Genomic DNA, 13003 nt, shown 5'->3' with positions numbered 1-13003 from the left:
TAAGCAAAGAGAGGTGCTCTTCTGTCAGCTTGTCCTAAGTAGATAACATGTAAGGGGGGGTATCACAAAGGGAAGAAAGTAGCCTCTTTGGACGAGCTGCAAAACCCAATGCTCTTATGTTATTAACATCCAGGAGGCAGGTAATGGCGTATCCTGCACCCCACTGGATAACCAGGATGGTCGAAGGGCATAGTAAAGGGGTTTCGGAAGGCTGTTTTGGTGTGATGGGGCTGGAATGGCTTTAACTCTGGCTGCCTGTACCACGTGGTCCTTCTGAGCCAATTTCCTTGGCCAAGAAAGGATTGTGAAGTTTGCTGGCTGGGGTGGCTGGGCATGTAAAGAGGCAGTTGGAAGCCCCTCTCGTGGCTACGAAAAGGGTGGAAGGGGGACTGGGGTTGGCTAGGAGCCATGGAAAGGCACAAGGACCTGGCTGCAGCTCTGCTGTCATTAAAGTGCTCTAACGCGGAGTCTCGCTTCTCTCCAAACAACTGAGAGCCATCAAAGGGCGTGTCCATGAGTAAATCTTGGACATCCCCTGAAAAGCCAGTGGTTCTGAACTAGGTGTCTGGGGTCTAAGGATCACCAACGATTAAACCACTCTGCCTAGCAAGTCGGTGGTGTTCAGCCCACATCATATTGTGAACTTGGCTGCATCCCTCCCATCAGCAATTGCTTGAGAAACCATGGACAGCACTTGCGCATCAGAATCCCTAATTATATGGGAGTATCAGCCCAACAGGCACACAGTTTTTACCGAACACAGTACCAGGCTGGCGGAAGAGAACATCCTCTTCCCAAAAGGAATCCAGCCTTTTGCATTCCCTATTTGGTGGAGTGGTAGGGAATGTCCCGGGGTTAACTTTAGAGGTGGCATCCTGGAATACCAAGCTCTCCAGGGAGGGGTACTGGGTAAGCAAACTAGGGTCCCCTGGGGCAGGGCAATGGTGGCGGACAATTGTCTTATGCATAGGAGCCCCTGTACATGCTTGGACCAGGCCCTGAGAAGGAGGTTGGTAAGGGCTTTATTGTATGAGAGTATTGATTTGGTAGGGCCAACTCCCGCCTGAAGCACCTGTGTCAAGACGTTAGTGGTGCCCGCCAGTGAGGGTAGTGGAAGGTCTAGGACCTCAGCCTCCCTTTACACAACCACTGCGAATGAGGCACCCTTCTCTCTAGCCACAGCATCGGGAGATATCAGGCCAGTATCTGAGGAGGTGTCTAGTCCACTCACTAACTGGTATCTGTAAGGGTCTGAAGGCCCGGTCTAATGACACCCCCAATCCAGGCCTGTCGTAAGAATATGGCGCTGGCTCCTACATGGGGTCAGCGCTGGAGCAGGCATTGGACGATGTCCATCCGGCTCTCTATCAGAGTCAGGGATGATGATGGCGATGATGGGGGTGCCGCAGTCGATGGCGGTAGAGGGGTGTCGGCTCTGGAGTGGGCGCGGAGATGTTCCAGGTCACTCAACCGTCACCGCTCTGGAATGGTCAATGGATCTTGGGGCCCAATGCCGCAGAGGGTGAACACGCTTGTGGAACAATTTTAGGGGTCTCTTCTCGACCTGTGAGGCCCAATGGCTCTCCAGAGGGGTTGGGCCACCCAAAAATTAGGTGCATGGCCTCATAAAACTCCTTATGTTCAGTGGGTATCGCTCCGGCTCTCGAAAATCAGGAAGGTGCTGAGACAGCCCAAGCGCAGGCTCCACCGCAGAGCAAGGCCTGGAGTGCCAATGGCCATGCGGCTCATCCGAATTACTTACATAGTGAAGTCGAAGACATCTTTGATTTCTTTTTGTGGGACTTGCACAACTTGGAGTGGGACAACGATCCTTGGTTCCGACTTTGTGAGCAATCCCCCGACCTTCCTCGTGGCTGAGACCTGGAGCGTCGCAGAGCTGATTGACGACGGGCGGCAAGGAGCTTGAGGGACCACTTCCTCAGCGCCTTACAATGAATGGCTCTGCAGTCCTTGCATGTCTTGGCATCCTGGTCGGGCTCAAGACACCAGAGATAGGCCAAATGCGGGTCCCTAATCGACATCTGTCCATAACAGGTGTTGCATTGCTTAAAACCTGCCTTTCTGTTGGACATCCTGCACACCAGATGACAAAGTCTCAAAACTCTTCAACAAAAAGGTGGATAGGTCAGTCAAAAAATGACTGGGGTTAGCTTAGAAAAGAACTGACGTCCGTGTACTGGGGTGGCACCTATATAGGGACTGCACATATCACTTCTAGGTCCGACGATACGCAGAGCCGAACTGCCCCATCTAACGGCATGCACGGTTACTGTACCAAAAAACTTCCCAGGCTCAGTCTGATGCATGGAGATTGTTCTAAGGTAAGGAATTGGTAGCTAGAAGTCGCTATTTGATTTGTTCTCCTGATAGAGACTTCTAGCCTTAGATTTTCACTTTTTGAATAGATACCAAAGCAGTAATTTCCAGGTGGCTGGGCTGTATTATGGCTCAAACTAGGAAATCCTGCAGGATAGATATGGTGAAATGCCCTTCCCTCCTAACTTAACTATTTAGGCAATAATGCTTAGTAGTGTACGGGTGCAAAGATGTCCACATTGCAGCCTGACAAATATCCAAAACCGGTACACCTTGAGATAATGCCAAAATAGCAGCCTTTGCTCTGGTAGAGTGAGCACATAATCCTTTTGGCTGTTGTTTTCTAGCTGACCCATAACATATCTTTATAAGACAGTCCATCTAGAAATTACCTTTGCTACAGATCTGATTCCACAGCCGGCACGGTGAGCTGGCGTTCTAAGGACCCTAGTTTGTACAGCCTCAATCTGGAATCTACCTCGCTACTTTATGTTGGGGTAAGTGCCCCTTGAAGGTCTTCTTTCTGACTGACTTTACTTTTCTCTCTAAAAGATGGCCGCCCCCTCTTGGGATAGATTTCTGGAAATACTGATTTCTCACTAAGATAGCCGCCCCCCTCCTCCCTGGATCACCTCGGCTGACTGCATATCACTCCATTAAGGTTTCCTCCCTCTCCCTAAAATGGCCACCCCCTGCTCTCCACCCGATTAACTGGGTAAACTATATGACCCCACCACCATTATGCTATTAACCTGCCCACTAATTTTTTAGGACTCCTCCCTCCCTTTCTATATAATGACCGCCCTTGCTCCTTTTGGAATTAACTGGTGATTGTCTGTCTCCACTTACATTTCTCATTTACCCCTTCTACTATTTAGGTCACCGCCCCTCCTCTCTCTAATACTCCCACTACCTAAGTACCCAGTCTACTAAAATTGGTTGCCCCATGTTCTCCTCCTCCATTGGAGGCCCCTTGTAGCAAGGGGTGTAAATGGCTATAATAACTGGCCAGCAGCTTGTCCACATCTCCCGAATATTCCTGTTCTCCCCTCCTTCATTGTTTTGGAAGTCTCCCCAAACAAGTCACCAGAGGCGACAACTGCTTAACCCTCACACACACTCCAAAGGTGCATCATCTGGCCATTTTAGGCTCCCACTCCCCCGCTAAGCTTCCGCTAAGCTCCATCTTGATGTCAACTTGATCTCAATATTATGTGTTTCCTCACATCTTGACCTAGCTATTCTAGCCGCGCCTAAACTAAGGTGCACCTTCAAGTCTTCCCCTCAGTGAGGATCAGTTGGTGGACTCCTGCTTACTCCTACCTCACTGCCTATCAACGTTTATCTAACTCTCGCCCCCTTTTCAACTCTTACACAGTTCAGGATGGACTCCAGACTTGAAAAGTCTGGCTCTAACAGCTACAAAATTAACTATCCGGTCAACCTCTCCAATAATGCTACTAAAAATCTTAAACATAGACTCCTCAAAGCCAACCCAGAAACCCTTATTTTTGACGCCTACCTCTACCCAAAAAAAGGCACTATTATGAGCGACCTGATCTCCTACACTAATAGAAGAGCTCAGTGGAGATCTACGTTCCACTCTCTACTCAGAATTACTTCATCTAAATAATTCCCTCATGGTCTGCGACTTTTGGTCACAAAATCTCCCACTTTTAGAGCAAATGTCACTATATCCATCTACAACAATGGAACTATACTAATTCGGGTCACTGATCGCAGCCTGGACATCTTTGATGACAGGTTTGCACTCCTTAAAAGATCTCTGGTCCCCAAGGACTCCTCTACTGAAACTAAGTATGACCTTACCCTTACCCCATCTCGGGAGATCCTGGATCCCTCTGTTACGATCCAAAGCCTGAGGACTGCCTCCCCTACCCCGACTATCTCACATGGGAACATAGCTCCTCCAACCCTAAGCGTCCCCAACTCACCCACATTGCCATGCCCTGACCAGATCTGGGCCAATAATAATGGTGCATCTGTTAGCCTTCCTTCCGATCACCTCTCTAACACTACCCCTACCCCTGCTCGCCCTTGCCCTCATAACTCCCTCACTAGACAGCGGGCCTGCCCACTTTGCAACAGAAACTCATTAAACCTACCTTCCCCTAACCTCCCTTACATTGCGCACTCTCACAGAGGATAGGGAACTCTGCATCAGGGGACCTTCCACACCCCCAGTTCCCTGCCCTGATTCCCCCTCCGCCCTTCCCAGTGTCCCACCCTCCTACTCCCCATCACGTGTCCCATATCTCACACTCTGATCCTGCATCTAAGCTCAAGAAAATAAACCATGATTTGCTTTTTCTCTAATCAGTCATCCTCAAACTCATTAAGGCCACCGAAGAGCTAGCCCTTGATCTCTCCCCCAACATGGCCACAATTGAGATGCCCCTTCTCACTGACTCCTTGTCAACACACAAGTTACCGCACTTGACCCTCCTGCAACCCCCTGCCCCTAACTCGAACACCACGCCCAACCCTACTACTCCTAGACCTACCAGTTCCATAAATCATCATTCATAACCTGATATTCTCTCCCTCCTCCTTGATTACACCACGCCATACTCTGATGCGGATATTCTCTCCCTCCTCCTTGAGTACTCCTCTCCTCCCTCGGCCAGCGCAGTCCATGCTAAATCCTCACAAACAGCCCCACTTAATTCTCCTAACTCGTCATCCCCTAAACATGGGAATGCGAAACCCTTCCTAACCACTGCGTCACTTAATGCACTTTACTGGTCATGGGAATGCTGTACCCATCCAAACCGTCATGCCCAACCCCCATAGAGCGCCCAGTCTTAACACCAATTCCTCAAACTTCAATAACCTCTTGCAGATCCCCACCACACAACCCGCGCACACGGACACCTTGCACAAAATACACCTGAAAAGTATGTTACTTAACTGCAGATCAGCGGTGAAACATGCCCCAGACCTTGCGGATCTCATCCTTGCCCAAGATCTGGACCTCCTTATCCTTACAGAAACTTGGCTAAACGACTCCTCTGGCCCTATCCTTGACATTCTGGTCCCTCCTAGTCACAATATTATCAGATTCGACAAAGTGAAGAAATTGGGCAGGGGCATAGTCTGTATCTTCCGCAACTCTCACAGCAAAACAGGCCCCCTCAGCTACTCTCTCCGCCTGTGAATACCTATGCATAGATATCACTAGCACACAGACCACTATGCAGTCTTCACATCTTATACCACCCCCCAGGTGATAGTTTCCATAACTTGTTCGATTAGATGGAGGTTATCTCCTCCAACCTTCGCCGTCACTCCCCCCAGATCTTCCTTGGTGACTTCAACAGCTGCGGTTGGTAGTAGGAGTTCCTGTAGGGCGGTGACGTGGGGAGGGGCAGGGTGCGGGGTAGTAATGTATGGATTACGGAGTATAACAGGTAAGTAAACATATAAATAAATAAAACGAATTTTGTTGCGTGCACTGCATCACCAAATGCGATGCTGTGCGCGCAACGAAATTAGTTTTATTTATTTATATGTTTACTTACCTGTTATACGCCGTAATCCATACATTACTACCCCCTACCCTGCTCCTCCCCCTCCCCACGTCACATCCCTGCAAGAACTCCTACTACCGACCGCGGCTGAACTTCAATCTCTACTGGAATGACCAGCATGGTCAGTCGGTTACATCCCTCAAAAACTTCCTAACCAACCTCTCACTGACCCAATTCTGCGACAGCCCCACTCACAACTTAGGCTCGACACTGGATCTTATCATCGCCAACCCCAGCTACATTCATCTCGAATCCATTCTCCCCTGTGAGTGGTCTGACCATCATTTTATCAACTTTGATACTTGAAAGCTGGAGCCACAAAACCACTCAACCAGTGAAACTAAAACAGTGGAAAAGACCGCTCCATAAAACTAGCGTCAGTGAGCTCATACAGCGATGCATTCTCTCTCTACCACCCCTTCTAATATGTCTGACGTTTACGACCTCACTATAACACCATGCTATCTGCCTTAAATGATACGGGCTCACTTCAACTAAAAAGAATTCCCATTAAAGACTCCAAACCGTGGTCCAATGACAGTCTAAATGCTGATATACACAGCCTTAGACTAGCTGAACATAAGAGGAGATCCTCTCCCTCCACGGATCTTCTAAAATCTCTACGACTCAAAAGAAGTACATAGAACAAACCCATTAGAACAGCGAAAGTCAACTTCTTCATATGCAAACTTGACAAAGCCAAAAATCACCCTAAACGACTGTGAGCTCATTAAATCTCAATACATTAACACCTCTACCCTATCTCAACACCCGTCTCCCCGCAACCAAACTGCAATGCAGTTGCTACATTTTTCCTGAAAAAAATTGAGTCAGACCTAAGGACTGCTGCACTCACTCCCTCGCCCTCTCCTGACCCCTCAGTCTCCGCACCCCTGACCCCAACTCTTGAGCTCTCACTCAAAAACAAGGCTCATGCAGTCAATTCACTTCCCTCAAAGACATACAATCCTCAATACTGTCTCGTCCCTTAAACCATCAAATCACGTCAATGACCTCCTTCCCACCAACTTTTTTAAAGAAATGATTGGCTCACTAGCTCAACTCTAGTCGAAGATCATCAACGCCTCACTTCTGCCAGGGAAGATCCTGGACTGATTGAAAGCGGGCCTAGTTCTCCCTATTCTCAAAAAACCCTCTGCTGGCCCTGTTGACCTGAACAACCACCGCCCAAACACAGACATACCCACCCTGGCAAAACTTCTGGAGAAATGTGTTCATGATCAACTACGCAAACAAATTGAGCAATTCCGGCTTCTCGACCCATTCCAATCGGGCTTCCGCACTGGCCACAGCACAGAAACGGCAATCACTCACATTGTGGATGACGCTCTCACTTTACTCGGCCAAAATGAAGCCTGCCTCTTAATCCTTTTTGATCTCTCATCTGCTTTTGACACTGTCAAACATGACAATCTACTCTTCCTACTTGAACGCAGGATGGGACTCTCAGGCACGGTCCTTAAATGGTTTTCCTTTTTCCTCAGTAACAGAACACAAAGAGTCAAATCCAACCAGTCTCTCCTACCCGAGCCCATGCACACTGGGTGTTCCCCAAGGATCCTCACTCTCCCCCACACTCTTCAACCTTTTCCTTGAACCACTGACTTTAATTACTAAAGCCTCCAACATCCAATATCACATGTACTCGGACGACACCCAACTCTACATGAAAATCTCCTCCCCTGAAGACATCAACTCCCTCAATGGAACCCTTCTCAAAACCGTCAACTGGCTCACCTCCAACCATCTTAAATTAAACGCCATCAAGATGGAATTCCTACTCATTGCACCCGATAGGCAAAACCCCACAGTGGTGAAATTCCTCTGTAACCTCACAGCCCTCAACTGCACACCTCACATTGTGGACCCCACTAAATCACTGGGAGTCGTGCTTGACAAAAACCTAAACATGGAAGACCACATCAGATCATCAACCAAAGGAGCGAACTTCCAACTCTGCATCCTAAGAAAACTCAAACCCTTCTTTCCCCAGGATGACTTTAAATTGGCGTTGCAAGCACTGGCCATCTCCAGACTAGAATACGGCAGTGCAACCCTTTGCGGTCTGCCGAAACTCAGTTTAGCACCTATCAGAGCATCTCTAAATGGTGCTACCAGACTCATCACAGGTTCTAAGAAGAACAACCACATTACTCCGAACCTGAAATCGCTCAATTGGCTCCCCTTTGAAGCAAGGATACAACTAAAGATAGCTTGTATGACTCATAGGGCACTACACTTCAACACCCCACTCTACCCGACAAACAAGCTGGAATCTCTGGTGGCGCCCGATCCACAAGGAGCACCAGAGCACTGCTGCTCAAGCCGAAGAAATGTAATAAGCTTAAAACATACATTCTCTGGCATCACCCAGAGAATCTGGAACTCCCTCCCTGTGGAAACTAGACTGATTCCCCTCTACACTTGCCTTCAAAAGGGAAGTCAAAAATATACTAATGCCTGGCTGACCTGTCCACACAATGACTTGTAATAACCGTGCCCTAGGGCTCTATTATGAATGCTAGTCTGATTTAACAAAATGTCATTGAATGAACTCCTCCTATCTGTAACTTATGAATATGCTTTTTGTTCCAGTGCTGATTTTTGTTTTGTTATATATCAATAAAAAGAAATATAAAACAAATATACTAATGAGCAATGCGTGGAACTAGATACTTAGCTCCTCTTGCCGCTAAGTTACTGTATACTGTCTCGTTTGTTCCTGTTTTTGATTGCCCTACGTGTCAGTCTCTCCCAACCCTCCTCCTTTGTCCTCCTCAATTTCATCTTGTACCTGCTGTATTTTGTCCCACTGTCTCCCTGATTTCTCTCCCCGTACTGTTTCCTTTGTCTACTTAAATTGTATGTAAAGTGTTCTGATACCCTACTGGGTCATGTTCGCGCTATACAAAACTTTAAATAAATAAATAGTACTGGGAATAACAAACAGTCGCGATTTCTGAAAATGGGAAACTTTCTATTGCTCCCTTTACTAAGAGAGCCTGAAGTATTTCTTGAAGAATTGACAAGTAGTCCTCCGGTGGGTGCTATGGTGGTTTTAGGAGGAATAGCAGGAGGAAAGGTCTTAAAGGGTAGAGAATAACCTTGCTCCACCATCTGGAGCACCCATTGATCTAAAGTTATGCTCCTCCATGCCAGGAGGTAAAAGGTGATCCGACCTCCAACCAGGTGATCATGGGGTATTAAGACTAACTTGCAGAGGCTTTGAAATTGCGGCAGAAGGAGGGGCTTGAGTTTGGGTAGATCTCTGTCCTGGATTCGCTGTATGCTGTTTGCTAGCTCTGCGACCACGTCCCCTAAAAAACTGGATGGTCTGCTAAAGCAGGTATGAACGGTTTCTGAAGGTATCCTCTACTAAAACCTTGAAAAGTGCACACCTATGTTAACTGGCAAGCTGAAGGTACTAATACTAAGTGGTGGGTTTGCTCTCCTTAAATCTCTCAGGAGCTCTCACCAAACAACCTAGATCCATCAAATGGCATATCCATTAAAGAAAAAACATAGTGGACCGGATCAAAGCATGCCATCTAATCACAACACTGTTACCCAGAACCCTTCCTAAACAAATCTGTTGTACCCAACCAAGATTTTACTGAACATGTTGCTGCCTCCTGTCCATCAAGTACTAAACCCTGTAAGATCTTAGACCTATCCTCCAGGATTGCAGGTAACACATCAGCCACTCTATCCCACAAAGGATGTGAATATCTCACTAACAGACAGTAGTACTAACAGATCTCGAAGCCAAACTTGTAGCAGAGAGCACTGTTTTTATTGTTATGTCTCGCCTATTCTATCACGTAAGTGATAAATAGGACAAGAGTATAGAGGCTCAACCAAGCTCTGAAACCATCGCGGATTTCGTCGAGTGCATGTGCTCGTGCACGCGCTCCACAAGCCGCCTGCCTCCGAGAGCTTGGCCTCGCACACCACATCACCACATCAAAGGCCTCTGCTCCCCCTCACTCACACCTGATCCCCATATGCCCTCTCATTCCCTCCCTCCCACTCTTTTTGAAACTGCTTTGCCGCCCCATGCCGTGCCTTTTACGCGCACAACATGCCATGCCCACTTTCAAAGCGTCTCTCGTTCCTGTTAAGACGGTGCTGTAGAAAGTAAAAGCTCGACTTTCGTAACTGCTTACATGAGCACCAGTTTCGTTAGAGCCATCATTGCTTGTCTTCGTGTGTTTGAAGTTGAGCGCTTGGCTGCGGTTCTTAATTAACTTCTATTGCCATCACATTTTTGCACAACAAAGCCTATTTGTGTTCGGATCCGCAGTTGACTCAGCTGCAGCCAGTAAATTAAAGATGGAGACTTTTTCTGAATTTGACAGCTCGTGTCTCTTGAGCGCCTGCCTGCATTTCCATCAAGGGGCATGTTGGCAGCATCACTACGCCTGGCAAATGACGCCTGCAGGGGGACTTACACACGACCCCCAATTCTGCCTAGCGACCTGTGGGGCGTAAACCGGCTGTAGGGACCTGTCGAGGTGGCGAGCAAGTGGCCGTGCATCTAGAGAGATCTCCTGCCTGCGGCCTTGCGAGGGAGTGGAGACGTGCATGCAGTCGCCCGGAGAGGTGGCTGTAGGCACCACATTTGGTGACGCGCTGAGAGACCGAGCGACGCGACCTCTAGCCTCATCACTGGCTCCCCCGTGACTCCATCTATCCATCAGGGGTGCCCCTGAAAAGCTCTGGGTCGCCTGCGGACCTGAACCCACTCCCTTATGCCTTCAAAGAAAAGCACAAACAAAGACACGGGCAAGATATCGGATTTCCTTACTTCCGCTGATTCGCGTCCGGTGCTCAGGGGGGACTCAGATAAGTCGACCATGGCCCTTTCTAAGGCGGACCTCCAATCTATGCTCGAGGACTTCAAGTCTGAGCTGCGTAACGAGCTCGGCCAGCCCACCACTTGAGACAATTGACATCCTGCGGTCTCCATACTCTCCCCTACTAAGAACTCCTGCGTGCATTGCTGAGCCAACACCCGTCCCACGAGCAGAGGAGCGGGACCCTCTATGTTTTAATTCCTCCCCTGCCCTTGAAAGCTGAGACCTAGCTACTTCTGTATGTTGCCCGGCGGAACTTCCCCGCGAGCTATAGGGGAGTTTGACTTTTGCGTCTCTACTGACGTTATCTTCCCCCTCTCCCTTCCCCCTACCCTCCTACCCTTTCCAGCTTCTGTCCTCTACCCTCACCTGCCCTTGCCTTTTGTCCCCACCCTGTTTTTCTGCGAACCTCTTCCCCCGCCACTTGAGACCAAACTATTTTGTCTGATGCCCGATGGAGCTACATGGTTTAGCTATAGGGGAGATGGGCCGTGGATTCCCTCCATGGTCGTCACCTACCCAGTCGGTCCTTAGACAGACTTCCTTTCGTCTCTATGGTTGTCTCTTCCCTTTTCTCACCTCCCCTACCCCCCTCTACTTTTTCTCTCCTTTCTCTCCTCTCCCAATGTATTGCTGATTGTTTGATATTGTTTACTGGCTGATCTTTTTCTGATATATGGTTGAACCACATTGTTGCACCTCCTTTCGTCTCTCCTGTCGGCTCATCCCGCATCCTCCCTCTATGTCTCTCCTTCTCTCCTCTCACAATGTATTGAGACTGAACTATTTTGTCTGATACCTGATGGAGCTACTTGGTTTAGCTATAGGGGAGACGGGCCATGGATTCCCTCCTTGGTCGTCACCTAACCAGTCGGCCCTTAAACAGACTTCCTTTCGTCTCTATAGTTGTTTCTTCCCTTATCCTCACTTTCTCACCTCTCCTTCCCCCCCACTACTTTCTCTCTCCTTTCTCTCTTCTCCTAATGTATTGCTGATTGTTTGATATTATGTTTACTTGTTGATCTTTTTCAGGTATATTGTTGAACCACATTGTTGCACCTCCTTTCTTCTCGCCTGTCGGCTCCTCTCGCATCCTCCCTCTATGTCTCTCCTTCTCTCCGCTCACAATGTATTGAGACTGAACTATTTTGTCTGATACCCGATGGAGCTACTTGGTTTAGCTATAGGGGAGACGGGCCATGGATTCCCTCCTTGGTTGTCACCTACCCAGTCGATCTTTTGACAGACTTCTTTTCGTCTCTCCTTATTGTCTCTTTCCTTATCCTCCCTTTCTCACCTCCCCTGCCCCCTCCACTACTTTTCTCTCTCCTCTCTCTTCTCTCCTCTCCTAATTGTATTGCTTATGTTTTGAATGCTTTGTGTAATAGTTGAACTTTTTCTGTTACATTGTTGATTCTCATGTAAAGCGCTCTGATACCTCCGGGTCCAGCCAGCGCTATATAAAAGAAATGAACATGCGGCTGCTGACAATATGTGCTCCCACTTCCCCCAACCCCCCCCCCCCCTCCGCTCCTACTCTTTCCAGCTTCTGTCCTCTGCCCTCGCTTGCGCCTGTCCTTTGTCCCCACCCTGTTTTTCTGTGAACCTCTTCCCTCGCCACCTGAGACTGAACTATTTTGTATGTTGTCCGATGGAGCTACCTGGTTTTAGCTATAGGGGAGATGGGCCGTGGATTCCCTCCATGGTCGTCACCTACCAAGTCGGTTTTTAGACCGACTTTCTTTCGTCTCTACGGTTGTCTCTTCCCTTATCCTCACTCGCTCTCCTCCCCTGCCCCCCACTACTTCATCTCTCCTTTCTCTCCTCCCCTAATGTAATGCTGACTGTTCTATTTAATGTTTACTTGTTGTTCTTTTTCCGGTATATTGTCGAACCACATTGTTGCACTTTCTTTCGTCTCTCCTGTCGTCTCCTCCCGCATCCTCCCTCTATTTTTGTCTCTCCTTCCCTCCTCTCTCAATGTATTGAGACCGAACTATTTTGTCTGATGCCCGATGGAGCTACCTGGTTTAGCTATAAAGGAGATGGGCCGTGGATTCCCTCCTTGGTCGTCACCTACCCAGTCTGTCTTTAGACAGACTTCCTCGCGTCTCTACAGTTGTCTCTTCCCTTATCCTCACTTTCCCTCCTCCTCTACCCCCCACTACTTTCTCTCTCCTTTCACTACTCCCCTAATTATATTGCTGATTGTTTGATATAATGTTCACTTGTTGATCT

Source organism: Lissotriton vulgaris, chromosome 5, assembly GCF_964263255.1.
Source record: "Lissotriton vulgaris chromosome 5, aLisVul1.2, whole genome shotgun sequence".
NCBI classification, from domain to species: Eukaryota; Metazoa; Chordata; class Amphibia; order Caudata; family Salamandridae; genus Lissotriton; species Lissotriton vulgaris.
Note: the sequence above shows the minus strand (reverse complement) of the source record.